Source organism: Canis lupus, chromosome 27 (genome assembly GCF_003254725.2).
Source record: "Canis lupus dingo isolate Sandy chromosome 27, ASM325472v2, whole genome shotgun sequence".
Taxonomy (NCBI): Eukaryota; Metazoa; Chordata; class Mammalia; order Carnivora; family Canidae; genus Canis; species Canis lupus.
Window position 1 is genome coordinate 40,969,096 of NC_064269.1, and position 7,121 is coordinate 40,976,216.

Here is a 7,121-nt window from a genome sequence, read left to right on the forward strand (position 1 = left end):
GAATAAATTAGAGTCAAGAAATAGACCCACACATATGTGATTAACTAATATTTTACAGAAGTTCCAAGAAAATTCAGTGAGAAAGGATAGACTTTTCAGTAAGTGGTGTTGGTACATTTTGGCATTTATATGAACAAGAGAATAAACCTTGATTCATACCCTATACTATAAATAAAACCTACCTTGAAATGGATCATATGCCTAAACTTAAACCCTCTATAACAGGAGAAAATTTTTGTGACTGTAGGTTATGAAAGAGGATGCAAAGAGCATTCACCATAAAAGAAAAAAAAATTGGCAAAATGGACTTCATCAAAAATAAAAACTTCTGTTTTTGAAAGATACTCTGAGGAAAATACAAGCCACAGACTGAATGAACATATTTGCCATATATAATTTGATTAAAGTGTTGGTATCCAGAATATAGAAAAAATGCTCACACAATAATTTAAAAAACCAAATAACCCAATTAAAGAGTAGACACAGAAGGTTCTAACAAATACTTTCCCAAGGATGAGACACAAGTTGCATAAACGCACATGAAAAAAATGTTCAAGATCATTAATCATTAGGAATATACAAATTCAAATGAAAATTTAAAATGAAAAATCATGGATGCCTGGGTGGCTCAGCTGGCTAAGTGTCTGCCTTTGGCTTGATGGAGTCCCGTGTCAGGCTCCCTCCATAGTGGGGAGTCTGCTTCTCTCTCTCCCTCTGCTTCTACCTTGCTCGTGCTCTCTTTCTCTTTCAAATAAATGAATAAAATCTTTAAAAAAAATAAAATGAAAACTTATAATTAAGAAGTGGCAGCAACTGTAACTCTTATATATTGTTGGTAGGAATGCAAGATGGGTACAGCAAGTTTAGGAAATGGCTTGGTCATTTCTTACAAAATTATAACTTGTATTTGCCATCTGATCCAGCAATCCCATCCTTGGGCATTTACCCAAGAGACATAAAATGTTATGTTCACATAAAAACTTGGGCTCAAATGTTATAGTAGCTTTACTCATAATTGTCAGAAATTGGAAATAGCCTAAATGATCAATGACGGGTAGATAAGCAAATTGTCATACATTGGAATATTACTTAGCAATAAAATGGACTGAGGTATCAATAGGTATAATGTTCAAAAGCATTATGCCAAGTAAGAAAAGCCAGAGTCAAAGTTTATATCCTGCATGATTCCATTTTATATGACATTCCAGGAAAGACAAAATTATGGAACTAGAAAACAAATCAACAGTTGCCAAGACCTAGGTGATGGCTAGGGAACTGTCCATAAAGAGACCCAAGGAACTTTTGGGGTGATAAAAGTGGTCTACATTTGGTTTGTGGTAATGGATACACAATGAGGTTTATCAAAATTCATAGGATGCTAAACCTAAAAAGGGTGAATTTACTGCTTGCAAAATTTACCTCATCTATCCTAATTTTTTTCAGATTTTATTTATTTATTTGAGAAAGAGCTAGAGAAAGAGAGAATGAGCTGGAGGAGGGTCAGAGGGAGAGGGAGAAGCAGACTCCTTGCTGAGCAAGGACCCTTTGAGGACCTCTGTCCTCAAAGGCAGATGCTTAATTGACTGAGCCATCCAGGCACCTTTATCCTGATTTTTATTTTATTTTATTTTATTTTATTTTATTTTATTTTATTTTATTTATTTATTTTTTTTTTTTTAAAGTGGAATTTTATTTTTTTATGATAGTCACAGAGAGAGAGAGAGAGAGAGAGAGGCAGAGACATAGGCAGAGGGAGAAGCAGGCTCCATGCACCGGGAGCCCGACGTGGGATTCGATCCCGGGTCTCCAGGATCGCGCCCTGGGCCAAAGGCAGGCGCTAAACCGCTGCGCCACCCAGGGATCCCCTTTATCCTGATTTTTAAAGAAAGAAACAATATATTACTTAGGGACTCATCCATTTGCGAATGGGAAAGCTATTTTTAAAAGCAAGTTACTTTTGAGAGCAGAGGGATTTGGGAGAGACATGTAGGTGACTTCGAAGGTTGACAAGAGTTCTGTGTCTTAAGATGAGATAGAATAGAAGTGGATTGTTAAAACAGGAGTATATTATTTGGGAGGAAGGGATAAAATACTAATCTTGTCATCTCTGTGGTGGAGTCATTCATCCACCTGGAAGGGGCTCAGGGGAATTGGGAGTGACTGAGGGGTGAACTGGTGGCAAAAAGGAAGGGGCTGCCATTGCACATCGCCTCTGTGCGTCCTTGCTGAGCAGTTGCAGAAGGAGCTGGATATCTGTCTAGTTCCTTCCCCATCCTGCTCTTGGAAGGGAAGAAGGCAACCCATCACAGAGGGAGCCTCAGGCAGAGGACTATCTGATCTCTTGCCCACGATACACTATCTCTTATGTTTTAAAAATTATTTTTAAAGAATTATTTAAAGTAAGCTCTACACCTAACACAGGGCTTGAACTCATGACCCTCACATCAAGAGTCGCATGCTCTAATGACTGAAGCCAGCCAGGTACCCCCACAATTTCTTCCTAAAGACATGCTGGAGAAGAAAGTCCTCAAAGACAGGGATAGCATGGAGTGATGGAAGGAACATGAACTTAAAAGTCAGAACGAATTTGGAATCCAGACTGCTTTACTAAGTTGAGGGCCCTTGGGCAAATTAACAAATTCTTTGGAGTCTCTACTTCCTCTCTTATAAACATGGACATAAAATTACCTTGTGGGGTTTTGATGTATTCTGATGTATTTTGAAATAGCTCAGTAGGAAGGGGCAGGGACAGCGGGTTTTTCCCGGAAGACAAGCTAGTGGTGATGTGATGTTGGCGGGCATCTGGCTCTCCAGCCTCCTGCTCAAACACTGGATCTTGCAGGGTGCCAGGGTGGATGGGCCTGGTTCAGCCTGACTGGGACAGCTGTGGACATTTAAATGGAACTGCTGACGGGCTACCATCCATTTTCTTCTCGAGGATAAAGTACTCTGGAAGTCAGGGTATGGTCATATGGCTGCTTGGTGAGCACAAAATAAAAACACAGAAGATAGTTGTAAAGTTAAAATGTTTAAGGATATCATGTGATGATAATTGGATGTGCCCATCTCTACAAGAAAGAGACAGCTGCCCCTAGGACCAGGATACTTTCCAGGCCCGCGCTCTGGACTTTCTCTAGGGCCCCCTTTGCCTATTGCTTCTATTGCTGACCCATCTCCCCCTTATGACTGACCTTCTTTTCTGTAGGTAGCCCTCCAAGTAAGTTCCAGTGAAGGCTGGATGCCTAGAGAATCATTCTCTCTTTAAGGTAATCACAAGCTCTGCTTGGATGCACTGTAAGTCCATTTCAGTTTTCCTCTCTGAGAGTTTTTTTCTAATTTCAAATTCCTGGGGGGCAGAGTAGGTGGGAAAAGGCTGCATGTCAGTGTTCACTGTATGTACCATCCACTCAGTATGCTCTTGAAAGATGTTCTCTTCCCACATATGTAAGGGATTCATTCATTCATCACATAAGTTATTTATTGAGGCTGTGTGTGTGTGTGTGTGTGTGTGTGTGTAGCATTATGCAGGTTTCTAGCACAATGCCAGTTATCGATCATGCTGCTTGAGACCTTTCTGTTGGAGTGGAGACCACCTCACCGTCCCTGTGATATTGCTGAAGATGGGAGGATTTTCCCAGGCACTGTCTTAAGGACAGAGGGATAATCTACAAAAACTCAGCACATTTTCTTTTTTAAAGATTTTATTTATTTATTCATGAGACACACACAGAGAGAGAGAGAGAGGCAGAGACACAGGCAGAGGGAGAAGCAGGCACAGGGGGCCTGACGTGGGACTCCATCCCAGGTCTCCAGGGTCACGCCCCGGGCTGAAGGCGGTGCTAAACCGCTGAGCCACCCGGGCTGCGCACAGCACATTTTCATACTTCCCAACCAGTGAATGAATTGGCGTGATCACCCAGACACCAAGACAGGAGGACATAATAGTTTGGCAATCTGGAGGATGTTCGCATCTGTCAAGCACTGTGTGAAATTCTTCTCGCACATGCTCCATTGACTTCTTACCACAACACTGTGCAGTGGGTATTATTATACCCACTTTTTAGATAACAGAACCACAGTTTGGAGGGTTAAAACAAATTGCATGGGCTCAGACTGCTAGTACCGGTGAAGCTGGGCTTCAAACCCAGGTCTGCCCAACCCCAAAGCTCTTTGGCACTGCTTTCTATCATGCCCAGAAAGAGCACACCAGCTGTCAGGAATGCTGCAGCTACAAGACAGCCACGAAGACCACCCTCCTCCCTCTGCCGTTCCAAATACCACCTCATGACCCACGGTGTGAGTTGTGGCCTCTCCATGCCCTGCTGGATCAAGGCTTGTCCCTCACCAGTCACTCAGGCACCCTCCCCCAACAAGGCCCAACATCCCCTTGTAATCTCTTCTTTGCTTATAAACCGCAACTTCTGTGGCACTCTGCCTGCCTTCCCCAGTGTCTCTTGGATTTACGGCCTCTTTAACTGGCACCAGACATTTGCCTCTGTCCTCCTTTCGGCTCTAGATAGTCACTGGCCGTGATCCTGGGGGCCTGCTGACATTCAGCACGGCGCCCTGGCCGTACCTCACCATCAGCCCTGGGACCTCACCTGTCTTTGAACCACTCACCCTGGGTGCTCACCATGTATTTAGTTTTCAAAGCCACAAAGAGAATCAGGAGATAGGAGGGAGAGAATAGGCCTGAGCTAACCAGGTAGGCCCCCCTCCCCGAAGGTCTGGGAACATTTACTCTCTGTGCCGCCCCATTTATCATTGCTCCCTAACAGCCGCATACCTCGTAGAAGTTAGGAATGGTGTGTAAAGTGTTTTGTTCTTCCTCAATACGGAGCACATGCTGACCACATGGTAGATTTTGACTCCTCACTTAGAACATGAATGAAACGAGCAAGTGAAGAATTCCTGACAGGTCGGCAGAGGACGGCAGCATAATACCAGTTGCTATAAGATGGTGGTTGGTGCCTGAATACTGAGGGTCTGGTGTGGGGGAGAAAAGGACTTGGGGGCACTCATGAGACAGGTTGGCGTAGAGGCTGAAAACATAAGCTTTGGAGTCTGATGGGGTTTGGCTCTGAACTCGGCCACTTCACAGCTGTGTGACATTGGAAAAAGTGACCTCACCTTCCTATGCTTTCGTCCCGTCATCTGTGAGAAGGGCCATTACGATGATTAAATAAACTAATTTGTGTAAGTGCCTGGCACAGAGTGAATGATCCACAGAAGATCGTTCAGTGTGATTAGAGAGGGAGAAGGGAACAAAAAAGACTTTTGGAGGAAGATCACATTTAGGGAGCTTTGGAAGAGTGTCTGGTGATGTCCCACCTTGGCTCTGGGAACATCCATCCGTATCTTCATTGTCCTGGCAGAGACGCCTGGAGCCCCCACTCTGGTCATGGACTCTCTGGTTTCTGGGAGTGGTGGCAGCAGCTGTCTGCTGGGTGCTGGCAGGGGTAGGGGTCGCTGGGAGAGTGACAGTGGGGGGAAAAGATACAGGGTGGGGGTGCACTGCAACTGAACCGTTGGTTTATTTCAAGGTTGCAATCCCTCCAACCATCTCTTCCTATAAGTCGCCCTGACCCGAGGGCAGAGGAGCTGAACTCAGAGCAGATGTTTCCTCTCTTTCACTATCAATGGATGGCTTGGGGACATGGGGGAGGGCCACGGAGGGGGAAGGAAGTGAAGGCGCTGAGAGAGATCCCTTAGTTGGGAGCCCCTCCTTCTCCACCCTGGGGTCTGCAGGCTTGGACTGTCTGCACTCTGGGGTTCTAGGAAGCACTCAATGTGTGTGCATTGCATGGCCAAATCCAGGGGCAGAGCACACCAGAAGCAGGGGTGTGCGGTGGCCCGTGTCTGGGAGGGAACTTGCAGGCTGGTTGGAAGCTCCTGCCCAGCTCAGTGAAGAAGAACTATGGACTGGGGAGGGGGAATAAAAACAGTGCCCTGTGTCATCTGCACCTGTTGGAGAAACCACCTTTGTGGCAGGGACAGAAGCTTGGAGAAATCTGGCAGCTTCAAACCATCGCCACGATCTCTCTGGGCATCAGTGTCTTGTTCTGTAACACGGAGAGAGGGGTAGTACCTTTCCAGATGACTTTATTCCTCCTGAGGGAGGACTTCCTGAATAGCAGTTGTCACGACACCGCTTTACCAGGGTGCAGGAGCAGCAGGAATGGGATTTCAGGGGGCACCAGCAGCGCAGGAGACGGCGCTTACCATCGGGGAAAGTGCCTACTGCTCTTCCACCTGCTGCACGCATGGAGGTGGCCTCCGCGGTGGGACAGGTGCGCCTCCCCCAGGGTGACTCCGAAATCATTGTGGGTGCCTAGTAAGCACTTCTTGGCTAGAGGTGGAGAAAAACAATGAAAAACTGGCACTTAAAATCTCCTGCACCAATTAATCATTTTGGGCACTTCGGTTTCATCTTCCCTGAGATACATCTTCTTTCTCATGCGAAGGGCTGTGAGGCCCTGGTGAATCAGGAGTGGGTCCAGCTGAGCCAGGTGGGTGTATTTTCTTGGTAGCCACCCCAATTTCTACTACTAAAGGTAAAGGAGGCGCCTCCATCTCTCTGAAGGCGCAGAAAAGCCCAGCAAAGTCAGTGCTGTCTTGACAGTGGGACTGAAAATGAACAGACGGCCTTGCAGTCTAGTGAATTCCCTGTCACATGGGTGTTCGGGGACAACACAGCACTTCCCATTCCACACACATCGGGCTGTGTGTGTTACCTTAGCCCCTGCACCAGTGTTCCAAGAGGAGGGCACAACTATTATCAGCCCCATTTTACAGACAAGGAGACTGACATTCCTGGAGATTAACTGGCCTCGGGTTTTGCAGCTCCACGTGGCCTTCTGAAAGCTTGGAAATCATGCCACTAGAGGTGGGCACAGGCTGCCAAAGGCGCCCGCCCAACTCAGTGGTAGTGAATTTCTCCACTGGAGAAGTCTGGAGTTAAACCTCAGAAAAGTTCGTATGGGTCAGCCTTACGACTGTGCTGGCCTTCCATCCAGGGCTGACTACCATCTCAAGCCACAGGGACTGGGAGGGAGAACAGCAGGGACGGGGCGGGGGTGGGGATGGGGTGGGGACTGCATCGGGAACCAGAGGGCAGATGA